We start from the raw sequence: 13,718 nt of genomic DNA, 5'->3' as shown, positions 1-13,718 counted from the left end.
GAGATACATGAAATCATTCACCAGCTGAAAGGAACAGACTCAGACCACTTGTGCACTGAGGGTGACCCAGAGTTATCCCAAGGGAATAAGTGCCTTGGGGCAGAGCTGGGGCCTTGTTCTCCAGAGCAGCTGGCATCAGTAGCTCATACAAGAACAAAAGGAGATAGCCACATTGGGGTTTGCACCAGAGAAAGGGAGAATGCAAGTTAACTTTACAGGGTGCCTTTGAAACAATTATACCCTATTTTGGATATTGTTTCAGTAGTTTGCAGTAGTAGTGATGTCAGGCTATAAGCAATGCATAGTTTGTATGTGGACATAAGAACTTTAAGTAGACCAGCTGATCAGGCTTATGTTGCAGACCTCACAGCCCTCCTTCAAAGCTTGTTTCAGATTGGAAGAGCTCGTGTCTCCAAAGCCTTCTTTTCCCTTTGGGATGGTTTGGTTTTATAAACCTCTTTCCTACCAGTCTTGCTTCATTCCTAGTTCAGGGGGGCTCTCTAGGCCAAAGTTTCATCTCATTGAATATCACATTAAATATACATTGGAGGTGAGATCACACTGCGCTCTGAGTTAATTCTTCTCCCTTTTCTTCCCCCTGACCAGGCATAGCCACACATCATCTAGTGAAGTGACAGACAAGTTATTTAACCCCTTTGTTTTAAGATAGTAACCCAAAGGAAAAGGCCTGTCCAAGACTTTGTTGCTCATTAAACTGTGGTGCTTATCCACCACTCCCACAATGGGATAGACACAAGCAAAAGACACTAATTTTTCAGACACATTGCTTAATACAAGAGCAGTAACCTTGAAGAGGCCCACAAGGTAACTATTGCCTGAGGTACTTTCTGGCTCAGGTAGCTGCTGTTGTAAAAGGGAACTTGACCACCTCATACTGAGGTTCAGAGGTGAAGAGTACACTTTGCAGCGGAAAGCTGGATTCCTTCCTCTCACACAGCTGCAGCACTGCTGAGGAGCTGAGGAATGCCCTGTAATTCTTCCTGCTTCATGCTTCCTCGCTGTAGCTGCAGTCAGCATTACAGGAAGCAGTGCTGAACACACACCCTCCTTTTGTGCTTACTGAACCCTACACTGGCAGCAATTGCTTGGCTTTTGTCAGCAAATAAAGAAGATAGCACAAGACACAGAAGATTTATAAGTATAACATCTCAGAACTGCACACTTGGATTTACCCTCACTCAAATCCCATTTACTTTAATAGGAATGTTGGTGCTAACCCCGTGTGATGTTTAGGATATTTACCTCTTAGGGAGCAGATAATCTGGGAAGTAACAAGGTGCCATTTCCTACTGAAGGTATTGTCTGACTGCAACCACATGTTAACGGTACCATTTAGGGCCACAGCAGAGTGAATGTTATGACAGATTCATCATCTGACTTTTTTAATCTTCAGAGCATAAAATGTTATTTTGGAATCAAACTCCCTAAGTTTGTTAGATTTCTCTTCCCTGTGTAACAGTGCTCCTTGCAGGTGCTGTGGTCCCTCAGTTCCTGAACTCCCCCAGGGATGGTGACTCCACCACCTCCCTGGGCAGCCCATTCCAGCGCCTGACCACTCTCTTAGTGAAGAAGTATTGCCTAACGTCCAACCTGAATCTCCTCTGGCACAACTTAAGGCCGTTCCCTCTCGTTATATTACTGTTACATGAGAGAAGAGGTGGACCCCCAGCTCACCGCAACCTCCATTCAAGCAGCTGTACAGAGCAATAAGGTCACCCCTGAGCCTCCTCATCTCCAGACTGAACAATTCCAGCTCCCTGAGCTGCTCCAGACCCCTCACAGCTTTGTTGTCCTTCTCTGGGCATACCCCAGGGTCTCCATGCCTTTCTTGTACTGAAGGGCTGGAAAGTGAACACAGTATTTGAGATGCATCAGGAAGTTATCTTCCATACACCCTAGAAACCTCCAAATCAGTCTAAGAACTGCAAAATGCTGCCTTGCCCTTTCTTTCTCGGGAATTTTGCTTATCCCAGCAGAACCTCAGGACACACCGCTGATGCGTTCTGCTCATCCCCTGACTACAGCTGTATGTGGCTGGCTTTGCTGCAGCGGACATGGAGATGAGTTTGGGAACGTATTAATGAGCGTATTAATGACGGATTAACCACAGTCCCTCACCTTGAAATGACTTCGTCTTGATTTCTTATGGAAATAAGGCTTCTGCGATTCGCATGGCAGCTGCATGCATGTGTTTCAATGTGAGTCTTCCTTCAGGTCTGCCCTTCCCCAGCCACTTTGGAGTGCACAGATCAACTCCAGCAATCTTTAACAGACCACTAACGGTTTTAAAGGTAATTAAGTTGCTAAACGTTCATTAAAGTCGACAGTCAGCTGCTGGAGAAAGAGCTTATTGTCATTTAAAATAACAATGTGGCTCAAGGCACAGTTGCCCCAGAGAATCCCCACCGGAGAGGATGTTGTGCAAGTCCCGTTTTCCTCCCTGCGTGCCTAGTAGCAGAGCAGGATCCTGCCCTAAAAGCTGCAGTTCTTTTGCAGATTGTTTATAACGTTGAAATCACAGATACATTTTTCAATTGGTAATAACTGCCAGACACTAATGAATTCCTCCAAACTCAGGGCAAGACGTAGCAGAGCATGTCTTAGCATCCTGCCAAAGGAGGCAGTTCATGCAAAGCTGTAAAGGGATTACCAGCAGTGTTACCCAAACCACTAGAAATAATCTTGTGGGATTAGAGAAGTGAATTTTGATGTGGTATACGCGGTAGCATCCAAACTGTTTTCATCAGATCTTGATGTTGTGCTTAGCATATGTGTTCTCCTTCACCCATTTTGTACTCACCCTCATCCATTTTGTGAGTGCCAGTGCAGCAGCAGAAACCTCTGCCTAATGCCTCAGAGGAACAGCTGCATTAAGCCAGTTGTCGGTTTGCAACAGAAATTCTCTCCCTTTGCAGCCCTGCCCCACAAATACAGCAGAGCAGCGTCCCTAGTCACAGTGTAAGGAAGTGGGTGGCGCAGAGACACTGCTTCTCCAGAAGCCCCAAGCCCTTGTGCTACTCCACAGTGAGAGGTGATGGGCATTGTGCTCATCCCCCAGCCCAAAGCTACCACTTAAAACAGATGTCTGTGTAAAAAAGGCCTCACACCTGCCAAACCACCAGCCTCAAGCTTCCTTCCTTGTTTCTTCAGGCCTCAGAATAACAAGAGCATTTGTGCAATGTGCAGCGTGCTCTGTGGTTTTCTCTTCTCCCTGAAGACGTGCTATCTAATCTCCTCAGAGCAAAAAAATCAAACAGCAGGCTTTGCAAGAGAGGAGAGAAAAGGTTAACAGAGACACCACATGCACTTTGCTCAGCTGGCTTCACTTTTTGCCACACTTGAAAAGGGAAAAAGTGTGGGTCGGTGGCACAGACCTTACAGGAGCATTTGCATCTGGCAAAATGTCTGAGTGCTGCATCTGGGCTGTTTGTGAAGCGTCGCACACAGCACACTGAGCTAGAAAAATCAGTTGGCTGGAAAGTCAACTTGAATCAGAAACCTTTAAGGATTTGACTTGAAGCTGTGGCGAGGATTTGGTGTTTTATTGCTGCTTCTCTTTTGGTTCCTGTTTTTGCTAGCATTGAGAAACGAGGTGCTTAGGAAGCAGCATGGTGTGTAACATACAGTATCAGCGTGTATACAAAGGAAGGAAGATGTGGGCTGCACACTGTTGAGGAAAGATCCTGTTTGTACAGAGAGCTGGAGTCTGTAAAGCAGAACAGAACAGAGATGCAGAAAGAGCAGAAATTAAAGGAAATAAGCCCCAAATGTGAATGTTGTCTGTGTGCAAGAGCCCATGAGAGGTGCTGAAACAGTTTTAAAACCTGGCTTATTTGTCTTTTCTCAGATTTCCTATCATTTAATGGAAGGGAGGAGAGAGAGGAGAGAGGAGACACACTTGGCTGCATTCCTCCACTGGGCTTTTCTTCTGTGTCAGTCCTGCAGCACGTGACTCCTGCAACACTTAGGTTAGCATCAGATCTGCTAGAGTTGACTCAAGGTTTCTTAGCAGTAATTCCTTGCTGGTTTTTATCCCAACAACACGCGGTTGCAGGAATGGCTTCTGAAAAGGTCCCGTCTGCATTTATTATTTTTTTGGGAGTGTATAAAAAATCTTCTCGTTGTTCATTTCCATGAAATAATTAACTGACTTGATGAGCTTCAGTTCCTGATAAACATTTGCCTGTTCCACAGATGCTGTGTGTGTAACAGAGGGAAATTACTTCCCTGCAATGTGTGCCCATTTGAGATTATGTACTATTTTGTAAGCCTTTTTAAAGCACAGCCACTTCAGGTCATTACACTCTCTAAATAAGACTCTAATGCAGTTTTAGATAAACTCATCTTTTTAAAGTTGTATCAAACATCTTGATAATGGAGTGTCTTGTCTCTGCATAGTCTGTGAGTAATCTGGGTGGTGCTGCAGCAAGTGTTTTGTTTTGAATTGATTCAAGCAGTTTATGGTCAAATTTAGAGACCAGTAGTGCACAGCAGCAAAACCTTGCATCCTTGTTCCTTTGTGCTTGTATATATAACCTTCCTGTGCTGGCATGAGCAACTCTGATCTTTGATACAGTGAACAGCTTCCTGCAGTAGGCAGAAGATAGAGCCTTAGCTGTGCCTTCCAGCTGCGTCAAGAATTTATCAGAGTTGCTGACTCCTAAAGCGCAGGCGAGCAATGCCAGAGTACATATTATAAATGACCCTTTTCTCCTGGCCCACGGACTGTAAACAAGCTTGATGCAAATTCAGGCAAGGAAAGCTCCATGCCAAGGAGTTCATTGATTTCTTTGTGTTGTGAGTCTGGTGGTCTGGGACTGCTAAAGCCATCTGTAAAAAGGCAACAAATGAAAATGCCTCCTCTGTGAAATTAGCAAGAATTTTAATTGCAACAACCCTGAGACATTCCAAAGCACATCAGAGCCTTCCTGGATCAGAGCAAAGAATAACATAGTTCTTATCCCAGAGCTCCCGTGATGTGGTTAGCCAGGACTAAATGGGGAGTGAATCATGGCCTGGAAGAGAGGAAACTGATCTGGGGTATTCTTTTGAACGTTGAGATGAGCTTATTTGCTTGGGTGACTTCCATGTGGAATTTGCATGTTTTGAGCTTTTGTATAGCTGGTGGGTGACATCATTGGATAGTTTGGGTCATTTTAGTGGCAAGTGCAATATGATGCGTGAGGGGAAAGCAAAGGATGTTAGAATCCCTCCTTTGCTTTAGGTGCTTCATCTCCTGTGCAGCTGCAATGTGGCTGGCACCAGGTACACTCTGTGCTGATGGAATGGGGCAAGAAAAGGTACCAGGGATGATCATAGCTCCTGTGCATCACTGCAGTGAGGCAACACAGTGCTGCAGGCTTCAGCAGCACTGCCAGGTACTGTTGGGTGCAGTATGGCTGGGAGGTCAACAGGTATGACTGGGTGCCTTGGAGCTCCCCAGGTATGGTTGGGTGCAGTATGGATTGGAGCTGCCTAGGTATGGCTGAGTGCTGTATGGCAGTTGGGTGCCATATGGATTGGAGGTCTCGAGGCTGAGGCTTGTTGGGAGGTATGAGCTCCGTGAAGCAAGTCCTGCCTTCCTATATAGCACATGTGTGAAGTGGGAGCCGATCCCCACTTCTGTTTGTATCAGAACTGTGTTCATATGGGATCACTCCTAGAGGTCTCATCCCATGCCAGGGACACAGGATGTACATCACCCCAACCACTAAGTGCTGCTGCCTGACCATAGCAGGAGTTCCTAGGGGGATGGGGTCTCTGGGGGCATAGCTCAGGAAACTGTAAGTGTCCTTTAGGACCTCTACAATGTGGCTACAGGCACCTGACAAAACATCAGGGAGTGCCTGACCCAGATGGCAAGATGTCCTCTCTTGTCACCCACCCCTTTGGTAAATTTGTGCAGTCTCTCTGGGTATTACACTATGCATGTCTAAAAAGGAAATAGGAAAGAGCTTTGAATGGAAATTCTGAGCAATCAGCAATGGAGCAGAACCCAACCAACTTCCCGTCGCACTGGCTGTGAGCTTCAGCTTGGAATGATCAGAGACCCTGAACTTTAAACAGAGCCTTAGGAAGTGCTGGAGATACTGTGAAACAGCAGCAAGATTGTCCCGGCTGTACGTACCCTGTAACGTGGATGAAGTCAGGCCTTTGTCCCAGCAGGGCAGCCACACTGCTTTGCTGCCCTCATGTCTCCCAGCACAGCTTGGCCATTCCCTCTGAGCCCTCCTGAGAGGCTGTTCCTCCAGGCTTGGATAAAGCCAGATCTTTTTGTTCCAAGAGTGGCCGTGGGAGGGGAGCTTGCTGTATATAAGAGCTCTGCCACTTGCCAAAGGGCGAGAGAACACACCCTGGTCTGTTTTGTTTACAACGTAAATCACAGTGTCAAATTTGTCTTAAGCTTCAACAGAGATGTGCCAGAGAGATTTTTATCCCGTAACAGCATTACGCATGTACAGCTGCCACGAAAACACATGTGAATAGAGCAGGGGAGGAAAGATCTGTGATCTGAGAGCTTAATATCAGCACTGTCTGGGGTTTTTTTTCTGTACAACCTCACCCCAATCAAAAAGTGGTTACCATGAATAGATAGTGCATGGAGGAGTATTGTTACAGCATCAGCGCTTGTCTCCAGTTAATTAGTTTCTCATCCAAGGACTGCTGAGTGCGTTATCACATCCCAGGGAAGAGCCACTCCCACTAGCAATGTAATTCAGCAGAGCTAGGAACCAAATGAATTGCCAGGCTGCAAAACCCTCTTTAACAATGGGATCCTCATTCCCCACGAGGAGGTGTGGTTTTCGGGCAGCCACTTTCAGCCTCTTGGATTACTTCACTCTGGTGAAGGAGCTTATGCAATGCGTGCGCACTGTAAATTGGTGTAAACCCATCTGAGATTTGCTAGAATCAAAAGGTTAGCACTGAAAGTCTGCAAACCTTGCACAGGTAAATACTGGTAAAGGCTTCTCTTGTGCATGTGTAAAAAGGAGTGCAAACGTGATTGTCCCATACTGCTTTAGGTTTGTAAATATAATTTTCTAGAGCTCTGAACTTCAACACCAGAATTGGTAGAAGGGAAGGAAAGAGGATATATTTCTCCCAGGAAGGTATTTGCCTGAATATGTTGAAAATAAGAGAGCAAGGGATCACAGAATCACAGAATGACCCAGGTTGGAAGGGACCTCAAGGATCATGTAGTTCCAACCCCCTGCCTGGCAGGGCCACCAAACATACACATTTACTAGATCAGGTTGCCCAGGGCCCCGTCCAACCTGGCCTTGAACACCTCCAAGGACGGGGCATCAACAACCTCCCTGGGCAGCCTGTTCCAGGGCCTAACCACTTTAAAATGGTTCAGTTATGAAAATGATAGCATTTTCAGTTCAAAGGGAGATGGATAGAGTGGGCAACTCCAGAACATGTGAAGATGGGAGCTCTGTGCAGCCTCACTACTGGGCACCCAGGGAAATGGCAAAACTAGACCGGAATAGTGAAGGCTCTAATCCCAATTCATCACTTATACCCTGCTTATATCCAGGTACTCTCAGATAGAATGGGCTGCTGCCTTTCACAATTGTGGGAAGGGCTCCCCAGCTGCACAATCCAAACGTTTTGAAGTGAAACGCAGTACATTATATTAACTTGGTTCAGACAATCAGCTTTAAACATCTGAATCTCGTTTCTTGATGTTAATTCCTCTTGCTCAATCTTTATTTCAGCTGCGTGGAATTCTCAGACCTTTCTGACCCTGATTTATCGTTTCCTGATGTTTTATTGCTAAGTCACTGAGGTTTCAGGGAGGCTGATGTTTCTGAAATGCGCACACCTTTGATTGTACGCATGGGCAGCATGTCAGGCCGAACCTCTCATGTGTTCTGTATCTATCATCATCTCCACTGCTGTGTCCTCTGCAGTTTTACGATTTACCGCACTTATCTGTGTGCCTCATTGATACAGCCCTCCTTCAAATGTGGTTATTATTTAAGGCTTTTCAAGCTCAGCCTCTGCATACTGCAAAACTTGATCTGAGCTTACGTTCGCTCTTGTCACTCATATACAGGTTCCATCTGTTCCCCTTTTCCTCTCCCTTTGCTGCTTGCCACATCCAGACCACATGCTGCTTATACATTGTACAATAGGCATTTCTGCACACACACTTCTGAAAATATGTCTCTTAGTGCTTTATTGTTAGCATGTGTCTTGTTGCTTCAGGCAAGTTTTATCAGCAATGATTCTGTTGTTTACAGACACGTAGAATAAAACAGGGTACTGATAAAATGTGACTGGAGGAGAGGAGATCTTTGATGCGCCAGTTACACTGTTTATGCCAGCTTTCTGAGCATGTTCCCTTGCCACCGCTTCCCCAAATTCAGTAGTTGCCTGAGGATAACACCAGATCCTACCATCTCAGCAATGTAAGGACGGCTTCGCTCTGCGCGTTCCTGCTCCATGTTGGTAGGGATTCCCCAGCACCTCCTACTCCACTGTGCCTGGTTTACAGTTGCACTGCAGTGCCTTTACATAATGGCTTTACATATTCTTCTAGTTGGGAAAAAACAAATCCACAAATAAACTACTTCACGAAGTGCCATCAGTGCTGCAAAGCCCTGTGCAGACCCCCATCTTGCAGGAGGTGAGCTGACCCCCAGCAGCTTCACCAGTGCATGAGTGGGAGAGGACTCATGGATGTGCAGTGGCCATGAATTAAGGCAGGTAGATCCTCTGGGAATCATCTCATATCCTTCCCTTCATACCCTGCTCCATTTCTGCAGTAAGACTGAAGTAACTGCAAACAGATCACACCGAGTACAGCTCGCATTAACGTTCCTGGGTGCCTGCAGAGGGGCTGGCACAGAGCCCATGATCTACATTATTGCCACCCAGGGATTTTCCACATCAGGAAAATCCCCAGCAGCCCCAAACCCCTGGTTTCCCATTTGCAGAAGCCTAAGACCTTCCAGTGGTGATGGTAGTCTCTACTACTGGCACTTTAAAGTGCCAGAGAGCCAATGGCAAAAGCTTTATTCATGGGGACTACTGAAAAGAAGATGTGAGCAACCAGACTAAGGACCCTTCTGCTTCTGCCTTCCACTACAGCCATGGTTCATTGGTTGCCTCCTGGCTCCTATCCCATCATGTGCTTCCCATCCCACCCTATCCCCTCTGCTGCCCAGCAAAAGCTCATCTGCTGAAAAGAGGCAGGCAAGAAGATTGTTTTCATCCACACCAGAATACTCCTTTTTCGGTTATAATACGCTCAAAACACCTGCAGTGAGACTGTCACAGTGTCAGTCTGCTTGCTCTGGGTTCATCCACACAATCAGCTCACAGTCTGTGCCCAACAAAGGCAGTTCCTAAAGCGAGCGGTCCCTTGGCAGCTCTCAGTGGAAAGGCCCACCAGGTACTTTGCATTTCTGTTCCAATCTGCACCAGAGCTTGAGGACGTGGATCAGCCAGAGCAGAGGCAGGAAGAACGTGAACGAAGAGAGCAGAGCAGGGCTCTTGGCAAGCTGTTGGTGATTAAAAAGAAGGCAGGTAGGAACAGAGATGGAGCAAGTGCCTAAGAGGGTTATTCAGGAGAAACAGAGGCTTCAAGTGATGTTTGAGTATGGGAAAGAAATCAGTATCTGTGGTTTTCATTTGTGTTCAGAGTGCTAAAAGCAGAAGTGGATGCTGGAGTCTGAACAGGAATCTGAGGCTGAGCTTGCAGCTTCCTCACAAATTAGAGGAGAAACTGTTTGATTTCCAGGCTCAGTGGTAGAAGAGCTCTTACTTGTTGGATTTTGCTTTTTGTTTTTTGGAAACAAATTGCTATGTGAGCAGTGGAGCTAATAACACTTGGTTTCCCACGGGTCTGTGACTGGAGAGCCCCACTCCTCCCATAAACAACAAGCCCAGTTCTCCCCTCCCTCTGTGCCTTATGAACAGCACTCTGATCTGTAGGTGCTGGCTGACCAGCTAACAAGTGCATGGTCAGCCTGCCTGCCTGCACCAGCTAGTCAGCTGCTGGCTGCATTTCTCTAACTGAGCTCTCTGTCCCTTGCCCAGCCAACCTGAACATTTAGCAAGGAAGTCAGTGCAACTTCTGCCTTTTTGTCTTATAGCAAAACAGGTAAAATTACTAATGGGGCTGGATGGGCAGATTGAATCTGAGCTAAAACGTTCTATCATGTTGGCCCTGGATGTACCTTTAGGGTGTCAGTCCAGGTTCTGGAAATCATTTCTCTCCCTCTCTGTCTTTTTCAGCTATTTTTAACCTGGATGTGGTCTGCGATTTGTTTCACACACAGCTCTGAAATGGCACAGCTGAGGGGTGAGTGACTGCTGGGGTTGGGGAAGGGGAAATCAGGAGCTGCTTATGTTGGCACCGATGCTGAAAGAAGCGTTCATGAAATGACAGCTTTGGACTCTCCCTCTCAGTTCTGTATAGAGTGAAGTCCCCCACTGCCCCACAGAAAGGCTGCAAAGATCAATATATTCGCAGTCTGAATGTGCTCAGATGTAGGGCAAGAAGAGCTAGAGAAATCAAGTCATCCTGTGAAAAAAAAACACCAGAGACAATGGCCACTTTTGAAACGTACATTTTTCTGTCACAGTTCAACACGTCAGTACTGCCCACGTCTCTGTGTACCGCCCTCTGTGTAGGCTCTCCTAAGAGAAATCATCTTTGTGGAAGTCCAGTCACTGTACAGAGCGTGCATCAATTCACAGGATCGAGTTCTAACAACCCTTTATCTGAGCTCCTATCCGTGCAAACCTAGGGCTTGGTTTTATCTGGAAAACGCATAGGAAAAAGCTTCTTGAGCGTTGATTTACGAAATGAGATCTCTAATTGCAAAGCATTTCTTTTCTTCAGTTAAATATAGCTGATTGTAATGTGTGAGATCTGTCTTTTCCCTCTGTGTTCTGTTTAACGCTGTTTGTTAGACATGAAAGGGAAAGAGGATTAAAAGGGAGAGATGCTATCGTAAACAGCCCTTCAGGGTAGGTGGGAAAACAACAGTAACTCTCTGAAACAGAACACAGGGATGCCCTTAGGAAAAGGTTTTGAAAGTGTCCTGCATTTGAAAGTTAATGAGTAAATAAATCTCTAACATTACTTTAAAGGCTGACAGTGCCAGCTTTAACATCTCAAGCATTGCACCGCAACTGAGAAGAGACAAAGGGAATTTTTAATGGGCAATAAGTGGACTAATATTTTTGGATGCAAAGCTAAAAGCGGGTTAGTTCTGATGAGATGTGGGTTTGTTCCGTACTTCCTGACACAGCAGCTTTACTGTGTAGGGTTTGTTTGCCTTACATTTCTGATGAGGGGTTACTTTTTCCTTAAAAAAAAAAAAAAAAGAAAAGAAAAAAAATTGGATGATCTTAATAAATAATCTTTCTTTGAGCTACAGTAAATCCATTGAGTAAAGAGTCTGTGGGCCTTGGGGGTTTGTGGGGGCATGTGTCTGACCATCTCCCTGCTGTCCTGCGGTGCCTTATATCTAGATCATGTTGCTTGGTCTTCTCTGCCCTGCAGCACTGCAAGATCTCCTTGCACAGATCCCATGTTAGTGCAGGGCTGGTGGGCAGGCAGCCACATCGCTTCTCACCCCAAATAGCTGCACAATCTCTGCTAGTACAGTCTCAGTTGTGTCCCCTTTCCATTTGGTGATTTACATCCACAGTTCTGGATTTGACTGCTGTCCTTGGTGCCTTGCAAGTCCAGTCCTTCCCAGGAAGGAGTCATAGCAGAACCGGTAGCTGCAAGGTTAGAGCCCTGATGGAAGTATTCCCTCGCTGCTGTCCTCACGTCGCCGGCAGTGGGAGTATGATTTCTCCCTGTGCGCTTCTCTCCCACGCTGTTGTACTTAAAATGAACAAACTCGTGGTTACCGTGTTCTTGGATGTCAGGCATTTCAGAGAAAAACTAGCCATATCCAGAGCTTTTTTTTTTTTCACAGCCTCCTCATTCTCAGGGTCCTCTGCACATGGCTGTCATGAGTGTTAAGGAGCTGCAGTGGCTTCCACAAGTGTGGCTGCACTTTGGTCAATAGCAGACTTCTGTTTTGTTTGTGTCCACAAAAAGCAAAAACAGATGTTCCTGGTGTAAACAGCTCATCTGTGCCCACTGCCTGTACAGCTCTCTAATAAAGAAAGACAACCTGCCCCTCATTACTTGCCACAGCCCAAGGAGGACTGAAAGAGCTGCTAAGTGGGAAAGAGGAAGGGCAAAAGGAGGATGCTGCTGGGAAAGGGGGGATTGGGAAGGATATGTAGTTTGGAATGGAAATCTTACAGTAAGAGAAAAGGCATCTTACTAGGGTTGGGAGAGAACTTCAGAACTTCATGGACTGTTTCACAGAGTTTCTTCCTAATCCCTATTTTTTCCAAAGCTGCTGTGCTTTTATGACAATACTGAGACTTGTGCATCAGCACAAGTTGCCAGCCTATAAAAAGAAGAGCGAATCAGCTCCCTAAGCTTTAGCCATCCAAATGTGAAGGAGCACATGCCAGCCCATGACAGAACACATTAGGAGCACCTCTGCTCCTTTATCACAGCTGCTTTCTGAGTCATCTTTTTCCTGACGGTCAGTCACCACCTTCCAATGTTTTCTCAGTTGATAAAAAATATTTAGTGTAATTTTTTGTTCAGTTGTTATCCTAATCTGTCTGCTCACACCTTGATGCCACCCACATCCTTACAGCCAAGGATCTATACAGCTCCTTGGGAGCCTTTTCCCTGCACTCAGCCTCTTCCCATGTTGCATCATGCTCAAGAACATCATCTGCTTTTGTGATATTGAAACATTCAACAGGTGGACAGAAGAACAGGATTGATTCCTCTGTGTCCTCTTCTTTTCCTTCTCAGGCCCTCTTTCAGTACGTTCCCAGTATCTTTCTTCTCACTAGCTCCTTCGGGGTTAGTCTTGCTTGAGTGTCTGTGTGAAAGTGACAGGCTGTCAGTCAAGCACATAGCCTTTCACTTGACTTTCTCAAGGGAATGCGGCCTTGCGCAGATACAGGTATGCCTGAGACTGATTCTCTTGCTCTCTTAGGGACAATACCACAGGAGGTTAGCTCTAATGTGGCCTTTTATGCTGTGGAAGTTAGCAACAAAAGTGCTAGATTTATACAACTCAAAAACAAAACAGCAATGAAAAAACAACTCCGTTTAGTCCATCTTTAATACACAGATACACACATACCTACATACATACAGAAATACAAATACATGTTGCTCTTGCTCTGCCAAGTCCTGTGCAGTTTCTACCATCCTTGTGAGCAACTGGGGCATGAAAGTACAGAAGGAAGAGGAGATGGAGCTGTTTTGTTTATGAGCAAGAGGCTGCTTGCACAAGTAACCATGCTGGTGGTGCAGTCTCAGGCTCTCAGACTGGTGTGAGGCTCCAGCAAAGCCTGTTGTGACCCTCTATGGAAAAAAATCAAGACTTGAGCTTTCTTCTGGCTGATAAAGCCAGTATTGTGAAGAAACCAGAAATACTAGTCCTGTTTAAGAGCTGTGCTGTGCCCCGGGCAAGAATACTAACACAGGATTCTCCCTTCAAATAAAAGAGAAACAATCAGATATTCTCAGTGCGGGCCCAGGTGGAAGGCTCTACTAGCTGGGAATATGCACATTGTGTGGCTCCAACGGCAAAGATGTGTGGTTTGTGGGAATACAACCCCATCAGGAAAAAGGCTTGGTTCAT

At 45.9% G+C, this 13,718-nt stretch overlaps 1 long non-coding RNA gene across 5 annotated transcripts in view; it reads left to right on the top strand.

Annotated features, from left to right (window-relative positions):
• Positions 1-13,718, top strand: part of LOC107308251 — a 49,903-nt gene that overhangs the window by 18,141 nt on the left and 18,044 nt on the right. For 3 of the 5 annotated variants that reach the window (XR_001552714.2, XR_001552710.2, XR_004305968.1), the window contains one exon: positions 10,270-10,336. The exons of 1 other annotated variant lie outside the window; for it this stretch is intronic. This is a non-coding gene — a long non-coding RNA (uncharacterized LOC107308251). Of the gene's footprint in view, positions 1-3,868; positions 3,990-10,269; positions 10,337-13,718 lie in introns of all 5 variants that reach the window. One more of the 5 variants, XR_001552711.2, reaches the window with a different exon arrangement.

This window comes from Coturnix japonica, chromosome 1 (genome assembly GCF_001577835.2).
Source record: "Coturnix japonica isolate 7356 chromosome 1, Coturnix japonica 2.1, whole genome shotgun sequence".
Classification (NCBI taxonomy): domain Eukaryota; kingdom Metazoa; phylum Chordata; class Aves; order Galliformes; family Phasianidae; genus Coturnix; species Coturnix japonica.
Note: the sequence above shows the minus strand (reverse complement) of the source record. Positions and strands in the feature narration are given on the sequence as shown.